Genomic DNA, 20,850 nt, shown 5'->3' on the forward strand with positions numbered 1-20,850 from the left:
TCCAGAAAACCACACAGTGTCTAGGAGAGAACACTGGAATTTAGCAAAGAAATGACAAAGACCCAGTGAGGCATGGTGACTCAGGATAGCAGCATAGAGAAAAAAATAAAGCATCTGGCCAGGACCAACTCAGACCCAAGAGGGACTCCCTACTGCAAGGAAAAGGTAAGCGGGAGATCCCCAAGAGTCCATATATCAATCACGAACATCTGAATTCTAACTACCTGAGAGTCCCACAACCCTTGTAGGCATTAAGCACAGTATAGGGAGCTTCCAGAGAAATAATTCATAAAGGGTCCCCCCACTCCATCATCCATAACTTAGACTGCTGCAGAATGTCACCATTTTAAAAGTAGAGCCACCATTTTAAAAGTAGAGCCACCACCAGAGTGCATTCAGCCCTGCTCTCTCTAGGTCTGGTAGTTAACAAAGGTAAATGCCACTTAGAGGAATATGGAGAACCTTGGGGGATGGTCACACATGGCTGTGTTCCACTGAAGCTATCCCCATGCCAAACTCTCTGGGCTCTTCACAGACTTTAGTTCTGTCTTTGCTGACTCTCTGGGCAGTTCCCCTTCCTAACTCAAATGTCCATGGGGATTGTGGGGCTTCCTTCAGTTAGGATCCCCGAGGTCCATAGTGAGAGTGGGCCCCTCAAGTTATTTCACTCACTCCTTCCTCAGGAGCCAGACAGGGCCAGGAATGAGTCCTGGCCCTTGGCAACCCTGTGTAGGGTTTCCAGCTTCCTCCCCTTTAGCCCCATTGTCTGCATCTTCTCTCTATTCACTCTAAATGTCTTCTCCCAGAAGGTCTGTTTAGAATATCCTGGCCTACTCAATATTTTAGTATCTCTCAATGAGAGAAGCTCTTCCTAGGTACATCTAGTTGGCCATCTTGGATTTAATTCCAGTTTCTGATACCATGACAGAACATCTTTTGAAAAATGCCTCTGGTTTTTGGGTTCACCCCATGATTCCTTGCAATGTAGTGGTTTTATGTCAATGGACATGCCCTGTGTAGTTCTGTGAAGATGTCTTTTGGCTCCACTCTCTGAAAATTCCGTAGCTCCATGGTTTGGAAATCAGAAGATATTTTCAGCTTACAACCCATTATTGGCATCTTGGTACAAATTGATGCCTGGGTTTTTGAATGATGTTTGGAACTCAACTTCCCCTCTCTCCCATTCTTCCTGGCTTGCCACCACCAAGGAACATCTGCATTATAATGTTACATAAGAAATAAGTAAACTTTATTTTGCTAAGTTACTCAAAATTTGGTGTTTGCTCATTGTAGCAGCTATCAATATCCTAACCAAATCACTTAATGTCTGTCTTGATCCATATCACATAGAAGGAATTCCATAAATAAATGTAGAATAAATAAATCTGTAAAATGGGGATATAACATCAGTCATCTACCTTGTTAAGTTCTGCAGGAATAGAATTTAAAAAATAAAGATGAATATGTTTGAAAAAAACTTTTAAAAGCTTATTCCAATACCTTCATTGATAGTACTTTTACTACCAGGAGAAAAGACAATAAAAATTCAAAATACATGTAGAAACATGAATATGAAGATGTTTCTGTTTCTGTTTATAAAAAAGAGATATTTTTAGTGGAAACTACAAATAACAGCCCACTAAAAGAGCTGGGTTTTAGTCAAGTGTGTATTAGTGTACCAAAGAAAATGATTATAAGTAATAAAATGAGCATTTGTGCAGGGTATGGAAATTTGCTGAAAAGCCACAAAGAGGACAGAGCAAACTGTAAAGTGTAGTAATGTAGGGAATCAGTGTTTAAGTCTTATACATTTGATGTTATAAAGGGTCTAAAGTAGGATATAGGAAAGTTGCATCTTAATGACACTATCGATGATGTCAAATTATACTTTAATACTTCAGTGAGACATTATGAGACACCTGGAACAGGAAAGGAACAAAATGGAGGCTAAATTAAAAGGAAGCTAAGAAAAATATTTTTGAATTAGATAATGTAAGATTACACTTTGGGAAAATGAGACGGAACCTTCAATATCTTATGAGAAAATGCCACCAAATAATAAAAAATAAATAAAACCCACACATACCATAATACGTAAGCAGAAGCTTCCATTTATTTTAAACCAACTACCAAGATAGTTATTATTTCATTTTTCAGAATCAGAAAGTTAAATAAACTTTGCAGATAAATGATCAAGCAGTAATATATCTTGCAACTTTGCAATCCTATAAACTTTACATATATGTTCATGAAGTTAGGTTCAAAAACAAGTCATTCCTATCTCAATGTTAAAGTTGGAAAATATGAAACAGAGTGATATAATGCTTTTCCTGCCAAAAGACCACCGGCAGGTGATCTCTCACCCCAAGAACTGGTGATTTCTCTCCCCATGAACAACGCCATATTCACCTCAGCCACAGGCAGTATTTTTAGCACCTGTAGATTAACAAGGACTAGAGGAATGAAAATAGATGAAAGAAATTGAATTACAGTAGGCCAGAAAATAAATGATTTCAACTATCTGAATTACATATACAGATAGGAATAGGTTTCATTTTAGAGTTAATTTAATTAATAAGTATGTGAAACTAAAAAGAAGAAAATTGAAGACAAAATAATTTCAACTTCCTGATACTAAATGTGTCAGGGAGTAGTAGGATCTATCAGAGAAAAAAAAAGCAACCATAACATAACTTTGTAATTAAACTATAAAGTACACACCAATTTAAAAAAAGACAGGAAAAGAAAAAGTGCATATTTTCTAGACTAAGTATTGGGAGGTTTAAGATTTAGGTGATTGTAAATTTAACAAGACTTGAGTAATGAAATTTGGAGAATCTTTTACGGTAGCATAATATGATTAACAGAATTTTTTAAATAGATCATTGTCCTAATAAAGCTAAGAACACCAAAAAGTAAATCACATACCCACAGCATGAGGATAAAGAAATAACTCTAAGGTGATTATTTATGTTGATATAACATATGATGATATAATGATGAAAATATTGTTCTTAGGGTTATTACATTAGTAAAAATTGTGAAGAGAGGTTGGCCAGTTTCTCCTGCTCTCCCCATATCAGAAACTGCTCTCATATCCCTTAGTCACAAACAGTGATAGCTGATAGCTTGAATTATTACCTTTCCCAAAGGTATTTGCATTTTTGGAGGAATCAAAGTCTGATGCAAATAAACTATCACTTCCCAGTGGGTAAAAGAAGATCTGGGGCAAAGATAATGGGCTTCCCAAGGCTTCCTGATTCCTTCATGAAAATGCTTGGTCTCATATTCTCTCACTAGGAAAAGTAAATTAAACTCCTAGTGGCCTTTGAACTTAGCCCAAAGAGGTCCACCATCGAGTTAACATTTTCTTAATATCTCAACACTTTTTAATAAAATCTCATAAGAATTTTGGATCCTACTCCACTTTAGATGTTTAATTTAAAATAAAAATGAAACAAAACCAACAAAACTGCCTCCCTAATCTAGAGAAAAATCAGTACTCCAGAATGATTCAAGGAAAAATATAAATTCACGGTTGTCATTCTCAGTATCCCTTACCCACCCCACTATACCCCAGCATATTGACAATTGTTTGTAATATTTGTCTCAGTGTGAGAATGAGTATGCTTTTCTCTACTTAATTTATTATATAGACAGAAACCATGTTGTCAATATGAAACAATAAATACAACAGAATAAACATATATAAGTAGAAGCCACTTCTTTTGTTTTATTTAAACAATCTGCAGCCACATGTATTGAGTCTGTTTTACCTGAATCATTAAAAGAGGCCTTTGAAAAATGTACTGGCCAATTTTGTTCTGTTGTAAATTATACACAGTCAATAACTGTGTATAATTTGACCAGAGACCATTTTTCCAAAAGCACCAGAATTTAGCAATTATAGTGAAGTTAGACAACATAGAAAATCACTTCAGATAACTCAGTTTCATAAAAACCCTGACAATGTATTTGTGTGGCATTTGGGTTTGAAGATTATTGCCCAAACCTCCAATATCTATATAGAAATCCAAATTACAGTTTTAGAGGCAAAAGAGATAAAAAGTGTAATTTACTTTAATGTCATGGAATTGATTATTTGCCAACAAAAGAGAGAAGAGAGTAGTCAAATAAGTAAATATTTCTTACAGATTTTTGGTAAATTTCATTTTTTAAAGCACATATCATTGTGAATAACCCAGGAAGGTACCCAGGCTACAGATTACCCTGCAAAAAGATCACAGCCTAGGCATTTGCTTTCCATAGTGTCAATCTTATTGCCATGTGAAATAGTGTGGCAATAAGCTTGATATCATGAGACTACATTGCAATGTTTGCCTATAGAAAAGCTAACTTTCTATAAGGAAGCTAAAAGGAAGTGGATCCTAAATTATGGCAACGATTGACATGCATTTGAAAATAATAAAGCCAGCAGCTGTTTCAGTGCCTTTGACTCTCTTGGACAGAAGAATATTAGTATTACATTTCCAAGAAAAAGCAAAAACTAGGAATGAGTGCCCACTACCTGTCTGACATAATCATACATCTTCATGAAACTTGCCCTACAATGACACTATCACCATTCTTAAGTTGAGCTTTACATTCAGCTAGAGAGGTCAAATAACTGGTCCAAGTTCAACTGGCAGGCAAATGGCAGAGTCAGAAGTTGAACTGAACTTCAAAACTTGAAGAGTTTTCATTCCACTTCACTAGGCATTGCCCATCTCTTCCTCAATGCTGCCGCCTCCTCCCAAAGGAAGCATAGGAATCCATCCAGAGGAGAGAAGTCTATTATTTTGTATCCAAAGAGTGGTAAATTTATCTGAAATTTATCTTCAGTTGCATCCAATCTGTGGCCCAACTACAACGACGGTGGCCAGGTGATTGGAGTTCTCTAAGGTAGTTGTTTAGAAATTTGCATTTATTAAAATCACACAGAGGATTTGCTTAACATACATATTTCCGGGACCCAATTCAAATCCACCATTAGCAATTCGCTCTTTCTTCCCTCCCTCCTTTCCTCCCTTCCTTCCTTCCTTCCTTCTTTCCTTCCTTGCTCCCTTCCTCCCTCCCTCCCTCCCTTCCTTTTCTTCCTTCTTTTTCTCTTTCTTTTCTTTTTCTCTTTCTTTCTTTCTTTTCTTGCTTCCTTCCTTCCCTTCTTTCTTTCTTTCTTCCCTCCTTCCTTCTTTCCTTCCTTCCTCCCTCCCTCCCTCTCTTCCTTTTCTTCCTTCTTTTTCTCTTTCTTTTCTTTATTTCTTTTTCTCTTTCTTTCTTTTCTTGCTTCCTTCCTTCCCTTCTTTCTTTCTTCCTTCCCTCCCTCCGTCCTTCCTTCCTTCTTTCCTTCCTTCCTTCCTTTCTCCCTCTCTCCCTCCCTTCCTTTTCTTCCTTCTTTCTTTTTCTCTTTCTTTCTTTCCTTTCTTTCTTTCTTTCTTCCTTCCTTCCTTCCTTCCTTCCTTCCTTTCTCCCTCTCTCCCTCCCTTCCTTTTCTTCCTTCTTTCTTTTTCTCTTTCTTTCTTTCCTTTCTTTCTTTCTTCCTTCCTTCCTTCCTTCCTTCCTTCCCTCCCTCCCTCCCTCCTTCCTTCCTTCCTTCCTTCCTTCCTTCCTTCCTGCCTTCCTTCCTTTTTTCTCTTTTTCTTTTTTTCTTCTCACTCTCTCACCCAGACTGGAGTGCAGTGGCATGATCATAGCTCACTGCAGCCTTGAACTCTTGGGCTCAACTGATCCTCCTGCATCAGCCTCTGAGTAGCTAGGACTGCAGGCACATGCCACCATACTGGCCCTTTTATTTATTTATTTTTTTGGAACAGATGGAGTCTCACTATGTTGCTCAGGCTGGTCTGAAACTCTTGGGCTCAGGCAATCCTCCCATCAGCCTTCAGAGTAGCTGGGATTATAGGCATAAGCCACTGTGCCTGGCTACCATTAGCAATTTCTAATGGTGGGCACAGGGACATGCATTTTTAACAAATACTTTGGCTATTCTGATACACATAATCGTATATAACCCCTTGCTGTAACCAGAAGAGTTAGTACAATGTCAAACCAATCCCAAGTAGTTAATCCCAAATGGACAGCTTGCAACAATATCCTGACATGGCTCCAGAGTCAGACCCCCATATCTTCAAATAGTGAAGCTCTAATAAAATGTATGATGTATGTTCCACAAGTTGACTGTCTTCTGAAAAAAAGAATCAGCATGCATATGACTTTCCAGTTCTCTTCAGATTAAAAGTATTTCAAAAATCTCTAATCACAGAATTAAAGCAGCAGGTCATAAAGACTCTAAAATTATCAGGCGAACGTATCACTGCAAGCCTACCCTTAACGAACTATGAATAGGAAACCAAAATAAAACCTAACTGAACAGATTAACCAACATCAAAACAAAGGGTAATTAGTTTGCATCCTAGAAAAGAATATCAAAAAAGGTGTGAATTCCTTATGATTTTCCCAATGGATAAGATCAACAACTTCTATGATGCTTTGGGTGATTTTGCACAGTACATTGTAATGAGAATATAAAAATTTTAGAATACATTCTGAGCATTATAGAATCTAACTATTTTATTATATCAGGATAGAAATATTAAGGTAGAAACTTAACAACTTTGCTATAACCCAAAGAGATGACACAACTCAGGCCATCTTCTGTCTAAAGAACTCTATGGAAGGTGGGTGGCTCCAAAAAAAATCCTGAAATGGCCAGTAGTGTGTTTGTCCTGTGTGGAGATCCCACAGGAATTGTTGCCCAAACGGGAGTGGTGAATGATACAAACTATGGAGAAAAAGGCAGAGACCTGGGCCCCATTTCTGGCTCCTACTCCTCCAGGTACAAACTGTGTTCCTTTTTAAAGGTCACTTAATTCCTAGGAGTTTGGTAATAAGAAAATATATGAGAACTACTTCAAGAATATAATGTAATTTGTTTGATTTCTTTAACCCTAAATTATCCGACTAGAAAGACTGCATCAATCATATTAACATCTTTGAGAAAAGATACACTGACAATTAGAAGAAGGGAAAATGGTTTTTCTAAAATAAAAATGACTGATCAAAATGTGTTTAATATGTAAAAAAGAAAGATTGAATAATATTATGGGCACATAGTTTAATGAATGAATGAATGTCTAAAATGCATTTTTGAGGGTACTAAATGCAGATTACATACATTCCTCTAATTTTCTTCAAATTATCAAATGGAATATTATCAGTAAAGATAAAATAATCTGCTATTTCATTTTGAATAATTATATTTATTCATTTACATTCTATTCAAGAAAATATTTCAATTAATGAAGTAACTGGTTGTACATTTTTAAAAATCTTGTTTGAGAGGCAATTGAACAATAATTGAAATGACAATAGAAAATAAAGTATGAAATGCATGTAATTTTTGAAATATTATCTTAAGGGATAGCCCAGAAATAATTCTAAATTTTTTTTAAATATCTAACTACCAAAATATATTTCCTGGGACTAATAAGAAATTCTGTGTTCATATATGCACTATCACATATTATACAAACATGAATTCTTTCCAACTCAGACAGAAGTAATCAGTGGTCAAAGGCAGGTTTGCAGTATCTTAATAAAAACCAACACTTTTTGGAGTCAGGAACCATCTAAGCACTTTAGATACACTGTCTTGTTTCATCTTCTCTGAAATCCTGAATGACAATATTATCACCATTTTACATATGAGATAACCAAGAGTGAGGGGGTAAGTACCTTGCCCAAAGTCATACAAGTATGAAATGAGAACACTAAAGTATAAATGTAGCTTAATCTCTATTTACACTCCTAATTACTTCATTTTCCTGCCTCCCTTTCCTTGATCTTTTGAAAGAGAATTACTTCCTCCTCACACGTGTATACTTGCTACAACTCTTTACATATGGACACTCTGATCAGATAGTTTTTCGTGATATTCCAGCAAAATGAAGACATTCTGCCACAAGCCTCTCTGGCTTCCTGAATCATCACCCCTTACCCTCACCCAATGCACCGCAATAATGCCAGGGGCCAGAGAACATTTGTGTATAATGTAGAGAGTTTCTCAGATCTGCCACAGTCAAGATGTTGGTGGAAACATGGCTCCAGGATGCCACACACAGAGACGAGGTAGAAGGCAGGGGCAGGTTACCATGGGTCTCCCTGAAATGCGAAAAGCAGAAACCTTCAGCCTGCTATGGTGTTGTTGGTTCCCTGAGATGTATTGCCATCACTGAAAGAAAAGAAAATATTTTCTCTAGGAAACCAAGAGAAATGCATTACATGTAATCATTTACGTGCTGTTTGAAAGATTTACATACTGACGAACCCAAGACTTCTCATTTTCTTTCCATTTCTACATTGTCTCTTTGGTTATAGCTGGAAGCCCATCACAAAGAAAACCCCATTTGGTAACATTTCACTGTTAATTCTAAACATGCATAAGTCATGTCTCCTTGCAAGGTCATGTCCTATAACAGAGAGATACCTTTGGGGATGAGTCAGCTAGCTCAAAAGGGTAGAAAGGCAGCATCTTAGTGTTGATGTCTTATCACCCTATAGAGTACTTTATCCAAATATATTCCCATGAAAACTGTTTGAAAAGAAGAAATCTGTCACACACTAAAATGGTATCTCAGAGATCTAAGTCCAGTAACTCCCTTCCTACCTTACTCCAGCCATGTAGTTATTTGTCAGGACAGGGGAGCATATATTAAAATAGCACCTTGGAGTGTGGGAACCCAACAGGGCTGTGTGGAAGGAGGTTAATATACTCTTTGCCACAAGCTAGGTTCATGTAAATTTCTCACCACAACTCCAGTAATTCCTAGTTTCACAGCAGGTCTTAAAACTCACCCTGTAAATGAGTTGGTGAATCTGTTGCTCAGTCCAACCCCTCTCAATTCCAGGACTGGAGCTATACTCACCAGACCTCCATTATCAATGGTTCCTAGGGTATCCTACATTGCTTGCGTCTGTGGTGCGAAATATCTTTAGTTTCTGTTTTTAGGTCAAGTGTGCAGGAGTCAACTAGCATTAAGTTGATTGTTTTATTTATTAAACACATATTTCCTTAATGCCTGATTCATGCCAGATACTGAACTGGATGTTGAGAAACAACAGTGAGCAAGATAAATCTGCTCCTGGTGCTGAGGGAGCCTACATTAGTAGGGGAGACAGAAAATAGTCGAGAAATTATAGTGGAAACAGTTATAGACATACTAACTCATTGTCAACTATATTCATTCAGACCGGAAAAAAAAAAGAGAAAGAAGAAAAGGAAGAGGGGTTGCCGGAGAGGAAATGAAAGAGAAATATAAGAACTTTAAATTATGCCCGCTATTCTTCTCACTGATAACACATCCTGAGGTAAACTTGATCCAGAAAATATGAAATCTCAGTTACCACCTGCCACTCATGTGAACATCTCACCACTGAATGATTGAATGTTTTTAAGGTATGACAACTAAACATAAGCTACTGTCTTCACCTTATCTTCAACTGAATTCACAGCAGTCTGGAAGACAAAGAGGTTATGTCAGATTTATTAAAGACAGAACAAACAGGTACATCCTCCAATATGGTGCCTTCTTATAAGATTTCTCAAAGGTAATTTTGACTTTGTGTGACTTCTGTTTACTAAAATGTGTGAGCTATGTCTTTGTTGCATGATAGTGTGGTATACGGTAGAAAAGAAAAGTTCCAAGTGCTTAGGTAGCCAGAGTTTTTCCTGTTTGATTTTACACATCATCATATACACACATGGGGGTGGAAGGGTTGTGTTTTTCTGCCAAACACTGTAGCGTTAATTCTGCCAAACACTGTAGCGTTAATTCTATTTCTTTTGGTACGCCTGCTGAGTACTTCTGGTATCTTAAGTGTACAAAGTAATTTTGAAAAGATCAAAGCATTTTGCCAGGACAAAATCTTTTCTTGCCTCAGAGGAGGATGTATTTAAACCCAGAGCAATTATTGATAGAAGTGAGATGGCTCCAAAAGAACCCTTTGTCAAAGTCTTCACCCTTCATTTCTATTGGTAGACTTCAGGATGAGACAAATGACTATTTCCTTCTAGTTTGTTTTCTCGCTGAACATTGTTAGCAACGCTGCTCAAATGAACTGGGTTGAAAGAGAGAGTCTTCGGATGAACGTGCTCTATGTAATGACAGAGAATCTGAGTATAAAATGGAAGCAATTGCCTGCATAACTCAAGGCAAAAGCTCACCTTTATCTCTATTATCTAGATACTTGGAGTAGGAGAGAGGCAGTAAATTACCAAGATAATTGCATTATTTCTTCAACTCATTGAGCCTTCATACTCAACTACAAAGAGTTTCTTTTTTTGCAAATAGTTCAGTTTCTAAACTAAATTGAAATAAATAACAAAACCAATGAAAGCATTATCATTCAAATAAAGATTTGATGACCCAAAGAAATGCATTCCTTCTATAGCAAAATGATAGCAGTTAATTTTGCATTACTATTATATTACAATATCACTTAATTGATATTCAAAAACATGCAAACCCATGCTACTTTCCCATAAACTGAAGTGGAAAATGTTGAAATGGAGAACAACAACCAGAATGCATAAATAAAATATGAAAAGTTTTGTCATGTTCTATTAGAGGTTTTCATGTTAGCGTCCTATTACATTAGTATTTGTTTTCACTAATATGATATGAAAATTGCTGGAATGATTACATAGTCATATCTTGTTAGGCAACTCAAATTCTAAAATTATATGATTCTAATATAAAATGAAAGAAAATTGTTAATATTATAAAAAGTTTCTAATGTGATATGAAGGCCTATCTGGAAAAAAAACAGTTTAAGTTATTTTGGTGTGATTTCTTGGAAATAGTTTCTTTATAGGAACCAGGTGGTGACAAAGAAAGAGAAATAGGGCTTGAGAACATCACTGCTGAACTGGCTATGTAAATGGAAAATATTTCTCCCAGGTAAGTAATATACTGCATGAAATTTTTTAAATCCATTCTAAACAATTATGAATACTGATTAGCAGAGTTGAGATCTTTTTTGTTTAGTGCAGGCCTAAATAGCTCTAGTCGTTTAGATTTTTGTATAAGGAGAGACACTTAATAATGTTTCTTTACATAAATTGCTTTCATGTGAAAGTTACTATTAATTAATTAAAGTTTCTAAAGAATTTGAAAACATAACTTTGTTTTACTTTGAATTTATTGCTGAACAATACAGCTCGACATATACTTTGTGGCGATAAACGTAGGACGTTGCCTTAAGTTAAGGGAACAGTTCTTTAGTGTTTACTAAAAAACTGTTACACTTCTTAAATGTGATGATATATCATTCAATAATCTACTTAATAAAATAATTTTGGGTTAAGCCAAAAGCTCTCTTTCAATCTGGGAATAAGGATGTTACTTTGGGGTGTCGTAAGTAATGTACCTATTGTAACTTTGAAGTCAAAGTAGACTTCTTTATCAAAACTTGTTTTATCTTGCAGAAACTTGGCAAAGGAATCAAGTTGAGAGCTAAAAGAAATATTAAAAAAATAATAGATTGTAAAGGATGTTACTTACCTAAAAAAAATACTGATTTCAAAATTCTGTAAGATTCTCTAAAATATTATATTTGAATGGACTGCCACATTTTAATATTTATCTTAATGAAACATTTTATACACTGAAGAAATCTTTTTTCTCAAAGATGACATTATCAACAGTTTACAAAATGATTATGATTGCCTGAAGGGCTTGGCTTAGGAAATCTAGTCCTGACATATATTACTTCCATAGAAAAATAAATTTATCTCAATTGGCTCTTAATGTCAGCTGAAAAGGGGAACCATTTAAAATTAGCTGCCAGACACAAAAATGATCTTAGTTGAAATTAGAATATGTTTTCTAAAAAAGGCAAAGTGACAAAACTGACTTTGGGATAGAGCAACTTTTTAATACATTATATTTTATCTTAAATATGGTACAGATTGTGTTTCTCAGAACCAGACTATTCTCATCTCCTTCTCTTTCAATCCTCCACTCCAAGGGCTCAACCCCCATGTTCTAATTCTTCAAATGATTTGGGATAAGAACTATTCTAATGTAAACTTCCACAGGGCCATTTGGAGCTCTGTGCAGAATCAATAAAATAAATTAGCTGAAGTAACAGCTGAGCTAATCATGAGAATGTTTAAAATGATAAGAACTTGAATTAAAGTTTTTCTAAGTGCCAATGGATTTAACTAACTACCATATGCTGTTCCATTTTGAGCAACCAGGTCTAGTTATCAAGTCTCCTATTATCCAAGGTGAAGAAAGTCAGGTGAAAGAGTTTCTGGGGCCAGTAATAAAAATTAGAAGATCCATAACACTTTGTGATCCCTTTCTAATACACTGTATAATCAAAAGATCAGATTTATCTTGAAATAAGAAAGAGAATGTATTCCATTAAAAGAAAAACAAAAACTGCAGCTTCACTCTATATCTTCCATAAAGAATGGATTTTCGTATATCGATATCACTACAGTTTTTAAATTTCATTCTTATTTATGCTCTAATTAATCAAGATAACATAACCCATCCTAAAGTTAAGCTTTATCTAGGCAACTTTTCTAATGTTTTCATTAACTTTCTTTAAATTGCCAGCATGGTGAAGATGTAATATGTCACCTAGGCCCTCGTCTTTATTTCAGTCTGTAGTGGTGGAAGCCACAAAACTTATACACCGTATTATCCACTGCAATGAGAATACAGCTAGCCCGAAATCAAATGCTTTCTTTCCCCAAAGCCTCAACAATGTTGCCCTTCCCCCCTATAAATTAGCAGTGTTTAGAAGGAGACTTGTGCACATTCTATAGATTATTTTAAGGAAAAGCTCCGTCATCCACAATACATTTGGGCTTCTTTCTAGTTGAAGATTTATAATTTTTTTATTGATGGGTTATGAATATTGACACAGGAGATATTCATTGTTTATTGAAGGCTTGTTTACATAAAAGATCTTCACAGACTACCCCCTAAGTCTAGAGGTCCTAAACCAGTGTCAGGGAGCTGTCTGGGTATTTTTTCCCACGTATTGCACTGCCATTCTACCAACAATAGAGGCCCATTAACGTTTGGCCCTTCAAGTTACTGCAGCCCAAGCCTCAGTGGCAGGACGTCTGCCCAATATGTAAAATAACTGAATGAATGGATTCCTTGGAAACAATGATAACAAGACCTGGCTGAGCTAACTGTGACAGCATGTGGTAATTTTCCAGCCCGCTGGCCCTGTAAAGGAAACTGGAACACAAAGCATAGACTGCGGGGTGGGCCGGCCTGAATAGCTGCAAACAAGTGCAGAATATCTGATGATGTCATACGCACAGTTTGACAGATGGGGCTGGACAATTTTTCCCCTTTTAAACGTGTTCTTAACTATTTGTATTCCACTGGCTTCTCACTTGGGAAGTTCAATCCTGTAATCACCTGCTTGAAAGACTAAACAAACCTTAACTGTCATGTGCTTGATTCAAGTACCACCAGTTTTATGAAGAAAAATGATATCCATTATTAGTGGCTGAATGCTGAGGGGAGCAGTGGGGGAGAGGGTGTTGCTGTGGATTAATGCATCATCTCTGCTTTCAGCTGTGGGCCAGGTTTTGAGTCTAGCTCTGACTGAATCCTGCCATACACTTTGAATAGCATAATGAAGTATTGTTATTGCCTCAGTCTAGTCATTACATCAGGGAAACAGACATCTAAAGTTATCAAAACTGATTACTAGCTGAGCTTTTGTGTCCATAAAATAAATGCATTAAAAAGAAGGCTTTTTTTTTTTGTTCTTATGGGTGTTCTATCAAGGTTGGATGTTTTAGTGTTTATAGCATTATGTGTCACTGTGTGTAAGTTGGTGTTAGAGTATATCTATAGTCAGTACTCTCCCAAAACATGCCCATATGTGGATCTGCATGCATGTGTGTTTAAGTTGGTGCATGGGAGACAGAGAAAATGAAGATTGACAACATTTATAAAAATGAGACACAACTCAATTAAAATTCACCAAAAATAGTAAATGAACCAGAGTACTCAGTTTAATTGTAATGACACAAGACTGTCTTTTTCTACCCTTCAAATAAGTAGCTGCTTTGGATCTCACATGTCTTCACCGTTTTATTCATTTGGTTCTTTTTATTTACTTTTCAAGGAATTTATGTAAATATATGTAGGCTACAAAATAGGTCTCAGATACAGCCTGATTCTGTAATCTTTTCATCGAATAGCTAACCAAAGAGAGATAGCCAAAGGATTCTGTTTTTGGAGAAGTGATATCTGTTCCACAGAAAAGCATGGTGCACTGCCTAGCCTATAGACACAAGAATAATAGAAATAGTATAAAATTAAAAAATAATGGTTAGGTTTTACAAAATATCTTTTCAGGATATTTGCATCCTGAAAGCACCACACCCTAAACTATGGTCTTTAGATTCTCCCAGATTATAGAAGGTTTACAGAAGCTATTCCAAACTTACCTTCCCCTGTCTTAACTAACATAGTTGTTGGGTAGGAAAATAAAAAAATGATACATGTAAGCAAAGGGAATTCTCATTTTCACCCTTGAAGAATCACTACGCTCCACTTTCCTTTACCCACAATTTCCACCAACATCTTTTAGATGTGAAAAGAAAAACATATCCTGATATCATCTACCATTTACCAGTTCACCTAGACATAATCAAACTATGCTTTGGTCGTCTTTTATGCATTCATTCAATGATGAGTACCTGCTATGTGCATGACACTGAGCTATATCTTTATTCTGTGCAAAGACTCCAACTGGGATTGTGTTATCTCTTTAAATTCAGTGTAGGAGAATTATTTGCACAATGCACATTTGTACCAGCAGCTGCTTCTCAACAGAGAAGTTGTGGTTCACAAGGAGCCAAAATCATCTATTCTTAGATTATGCCTAAATTTGAGGGCCTTGTAGCTACCATAACCTGTAATGAATGAGAAGCTCATCACAGGGCACGTTGTTTATGAAGAGGAGTTTTTTCCTGCTTCCCACATTTTCTGCTAACTAGCACCAATGGCATCCCTCTACATGTTTACACCAGATGGAGGTTCCCAACTGTTACTGAAAGTCAAATTGTTTTATTAGTAACTGTGGTGCTTTCATCTCTATAGGAGGTTAAGAAGGTGAGAGGAATGAAAAAAAAAGGTGAGGATAGGTAACAAGAGTTTTCAAGGATCACATGTCATAATCCGAAACGATCCACAAGCTGTTCTTTGAGACTTGCTTCAGATCCCTCTATGTCAGCAGCCTAGGTGGGGCATTGTTAGAAGGCCTTGAGAGGAGAGCCAAGGACTTTAATTGAGGAACAGTGTGATACTAGGTAGGAAGGAAAGACAAAATCTCAAGTTCCCACTGCTAACAATCAGTTAAAAGTGTGTTAGCACATTACCTTTCTCAAGTCCTCATCCGATCAAAAAACCAAACGAACTACCGAGGTTAATAAAAATAATAGCAGCTAGAATAAGAATAATGATAATATTTCATAATGACTACAACCTAACAGGACTTTTGAAAGAAATTGATAGATGATGTTTCCACACATATTTAGTACAACTTGTAAAAATATCAGTAAGGATAATATCATATTAAGCCAAACCAAGGATCATCCACAGTTGAATATCCTAGAGGTGTTCTATGAAAGGACATATTGTCATTCAAGTTCACACCTCCAGAAGTAATTTATTCATGCAGATATGTCAAATTCCTTAAAAATCAATTACAGGTATACCAGAATTTAACCTAGAGGTTTCATGAATCTGCTGAGAATTTAAGCCTATCATCACTTCTTGGATTAACAAGATTTGTAGCTATACTAGCCACTTCACAAAACCATGCTTTGTATCTATCTGAAAATTATAATTCAGTTCAACTAAATAAAAATTTACTAAGAATTTACCTAGTGAATAGTACAATGCAAAAACCAGGAGAAATACAAAGGTGGACAAGGAGCCCACAAAAGTGTCTGCAATTGTCATGGAGGAGGGGATATGTTGTGAAGTATATGTTATATATAAAATCTTTTAAAAAGTCCCTTAGAGGGAGTACTGAGGCTTAGGGAATCTATCCATATTAGCCCTAAAAATGTTACAACTTTTGAACTTGGATCAAGATGTCACCCATTTGTAGAGCCTTCATCGTTCTAGACTGAAGTTGTCTTTTAGTTGATCTGCCTTCAGAAAGCACCTTTCAAGTCTTTCATCATTTCAGTGGCTTTTCACTGAACACTCTCTAGTTTCATGACTTACTTCTCAATTTCCATAAAGCATGTTTAAGTGTAAATGGGCTTTTGAACTTGGTTTGTAAAAATAAGATGCAACACTCAGCCAGGTACAAGTCCACAGTAATGGAGACCAAAACTTTGCATTTAAAAAAACCACATAATTAAAACCAAATTTTAGTGTCCATTGCTCCTATAGAACACTTCAAGAAAAGGTGAAATTAGAGACAGAGATTTGAAGATAGGAGCAACGAGCTTCATGCATTTTTATCAATTGCTTAGCAAAAGCATTGGCGAGGGATATAATCTATCATAATATCTAATTCTGCTATTACTGTTTAACTGTAGTAAAGGTACATCACGGCGTAAGTATTAAGAGACCTGGTTTGGGGTACAGCAGATGTGTTTTTATTTATTTATTTATTTTTATTTTTTTTGAGACGGAGTCTTGCTCTGTCGCCCAGGCTGGAGTGCAGTACCGCGATCTCGGCTCACTGCAAGCTCCGCCTCCCAGGTTCATGCCATTCTCCTGCCTCAGCCTCCCGAGTAGCTGGGACTACAGGCGCCCGCCACCACGCCCGGCTAATTGTTTGTATTTTTAGTAGAGACAGGGTTTCACCATGTTAGCCAGGATAGTCTCGATCTCCTGACCTCGTGATCCACCCACCTCGGCCTCCCAAAGTGCTGGGATTACAGGCGTGAGCCACAGCACCCGGCCTGTTTTGCCTTTTTCTAAATGTGATGTTGAGAAAATCACCGGTCCTTTCTGCGCCGTCTCTTTATTGTTAGAATAGAAAAAATATCTATGCCATAGAGCTCTTGATTAAGGATCTAGAATCTAACAAGCTTAATTAATCCATAGCCTACTATTAACAAAAATGAAAATAATAAAATAAAGATTCTCCTTTCCTCAATTGTGAAATAAAAATTTTTGTGTTTTGCATGAGCTTTACAGTTTCTTTTAGCTCTGAAATCCTATGTCTTTATAAAGCAGAAGTCTATAAAAAAGATGGCAAACACCATCTTTCACTTATTTATTTAAAAAAGGAGGCATAACTTGAAAGACAAAAAAGAAGCAGCAGGCAGAGCTGTGGAGAGGTGTCTCTCACAGTCCAAGTCTCACACTTCACTCTAGCTCTATTCCTTGCTCATTTAATGACCCCAAGCAAGTCAGGGAACCTTTTTGAAACCATTCATGGAAAGGGATTATTAATGCCTACTTCAATATGAAAGCCCTTTGTGAACTTCAAAGTGCTATAACATCGTCAGTTATTATCATCTGAGAATACTTGGGAACCTTTATTTGTACTGTCCATATCACACCCATAACCCTTCAGCTTCTACAGAGGTGTTTCAGCATTTCTGTTGCCAGATTTATTAAAGCTGAAAGTCAGTAAGGATCAACTTTTAAAATATCTTTATTTAAAAGACTTATTTAAATTTTTTAAACGTCATCCAAAAATCTCTTGAAATCTCTTCTTTGAAGAGTTTATTTACAATTTTTATTTACTCATTTTATTAAATGTTATGTCTTTGGTAAAATCTGCTTTCTGACTGGACTCTTCAAGTTCATTGTATATTCAAGTCTATTTCTGAAATTAGAATATGTAGAGAGAGAATCTATTTCAATTTAAGATGTTGTGCTAAAAATATGCTTGAAATCAATTAACCAATATTCATTAAATCCCTCCTAAAAGAATACCATTGAGATAGAGGCTGTAATAAATTCAAAATAAATTAAGATGAAGTCACCAACCTCAAGACATTGACAAAACTGGTAGGGTATAAAACAGGTACACAAATGATTTTTATGGAGGATAAGATAAATGCTTTATGAGAAATAAAAATGAAATATTATGAGAGAATCAAAAAAGGAAAAAAAAATACCTTACTTGGAGAATAGTTCCATTTGCAATTAGAAAAGTTCTCTTCAGGACAGGTCTGCCAATAACTTGCAAATTAAAGACTTGAAAATATTATAATTATAATGCACGATGGTCCATTTAAAGAAGTCCCACTTAATATGCTTTCAACAGGAATAAGATAAAGAATACATAGTTCAAGCACATATAAATAAATCCCTTTTGAAGGGCACAAAGGACTTTTATTGTGTGTGTGTTTTTTTTCTAAAAATGGGTCACTCAAATAGAATCACAATACCTTTTTAAGAAAAGATAAATTCAAAGAGATGATATAAACTTTCCGGGTAAAAATGATCTATTTTTATTTGTGTTAGTGAAAACTATATATTGTCCCATGTAGTGTCCTGTGGCATATTTATGGGTGCGTTAACTCTTTCAGTCACCAGGGTTATGCAGACCTCAGGGAGGGAGTCGGCTCCCAAAGAGGCCTCTTTCCAGGATATCTTTCTGTGGAGACTAGTGCCCTCTTTAAAGGATAGGGTCCCTCATCCCGTCCCTCTGCCCTCCCCCAGTCTGGGTCTGGGTACCATTAGTGCACTGGAGCAGTAATTTCACTAAATTGTACCTTACTGGCCCCCTATTACCAAAGGAAGTGTGAATGCTGCCAAAGCCCTTTCCTAACTGGCAATGGAATCACAGGTCAGAAAACATCTTTAGCAAGCATAAATTATTAGGCTCACTATAAAAGAGAGCTGACAGATGAAACAGGCATTTTCATGAGTGAACAATACAGCTTCAATTCAAAGACTGCTGATTGGGTGTTCAGCCTTCCAGCATAAACAGCTATTCAAATTTTAAACTGTAACCAAGTGAATAAAGAGAAGGAATGCCACGGCCACCTCGGGTTCTTCAGAACGATTCAACAAGAGATGTGATATAAATAAAATGTCAACCTATAAGTTGAGTATTTCTTCATCTTCCCAAGGGTGCTTCACAGCTCATGAAACAGAAGGGCAGTGTTTCAGACTACAGGCCGCTCCAGAAACCTGAAGGGCCAAGTTCCCCCACTGGTTGTCCCAGAGCCTCGCTAGGAGATGGTCACTGAGCACATCAACCTCCCTCTCCTCCCACCCTGTCTGTCTGAGTCGTTCCCAGCCTCCCCTTTTGTAAGATGTTATCTGTATTCATGGGGCGAGGCTATTGGGGATGAAGTCACAAACATGTAATTATAAACCTTGTAACAATGGAAAGCATTCTACTCATAAGAGAAGTAGACACTGTCGGTTTCTTGCTGAGATGCCACAAAGGAAGAGTGCCTCCCTGAGATAAAACTATATGTAATTAACAAAAATGAAAAGCATTTATCTCTATGTTTTGCCAAAAGACACAAATCCCAGATGTTTAAAGCCTGCTAACATTTCTTGGGAGAATATGACAAGAACCTAAGACCATCTGCAATCTTCGGTTGTATGTAAATATCTGATTAAAATACAGGCATGTAGCTGAGTGTATCTAGTGACAGGAGACACATGAATGCTGAGTGCTTGCTTAAAGAGAATGCTTTGCTATTTTACCCACTGAGTACATTATCTAACAACACCAATATATTGGACACTTCCATGTTGGGCTTAAATTGTATCCTCTTGAGTTTTAGAAGGTCACAAGAAGCTATTTTAGGCATAAATAACAAAGGAAGTGATCTGTAATTTCTTCCCTGAGCGACTTCAGGCCTGTGCCTTCTGAACCTACATGCTGGGCACTCTGCCCCCAACCCTTGCCCCTATAGGGTCAGTTTGTGTCTCTTTTCCTACACAAAGAGGCACATGTTACCACAGAACACTTGCTTGTAGATAGTTGCTTCTGGGTTAATTTTTCAGTACTTTCCACTGTAAGCTGAGAAGTCTTCCAACACTGATGATATCTATCCCTAGAGCTCCCGGGTCAGTGGAGACCTGTGATTGTTTTTAATGAATTGAGTGCACAAACAGCTCTGTTTACATTCATCTAGTCAAAGGAAGTTAAATTAAAATTTACTTTTTTTTTTATCTTGATATGTTTGCATCAGATAATAATTGTGAAAAATGTGCTAGAGGCCCAAAAGTCACTGTTAAAAATATGTTTTGAGATGACATTTCTTTACATTGATTTGAATTACAAAAACAAATGGGCCTATCTGCTGTGAAGTACTGCTTTCTAACTTCATGCTTCCTGGAGTATAGAACTGGTAACATTATTTTTAGATACTAAGGAGAAAGCCCATAATTTACTAATAAACAAGGAGTTCTGCTGCTGAGAACTACCCTAAAATGTGCCATTAAAAAGGAGGGACTTTAAGAAGGAGAAAATTGCACATGTGTGCAATTAGATATGACTTTGATAACCCATGACCTCAGGTTGAGCTGTCATTCATTTAGCATCCTGCCCATAACTACAGTTTAAATAAGGGTCTATGTGACCTGTATGATTTAAGAAAGAGTAGGTCCATACACAGGCAAGCACTATTATAAAGAAACCACATTATGTTTGAGAATCTTTTGTTATTTAAAGTACCTCTGCCAAAGTGGAACTTCAGGCATTGCTGTGTGATAATGCTGTCTGAAAAAGACATCTCAAGCAACCTACAACTAACTGGAATATGTTAAGTCTGATGCTTATCCTCAGTCCAGTTGTGGGTTGTTGACATGTGATTATACTGATAACCAATTATCAGTTTCTCACAGCAACATTTCAGGGTTCATG

Source organism: Symphalangus syndactylus, chromosome 11, assembly GCF_028878055.3.
Source record: "Symphalangus syndactylus isolate Jambi chromosome 11, NHGRI_mSymSyn1-v2.1_pri, whole genome shotgun sequence".
NCBI classification, from domain to species: Eukaryota; Metazoa; Chordata; class Mammalia; order Primates; family Hylobatidae; genus Symphalangus; species Symphalangus syndactylus.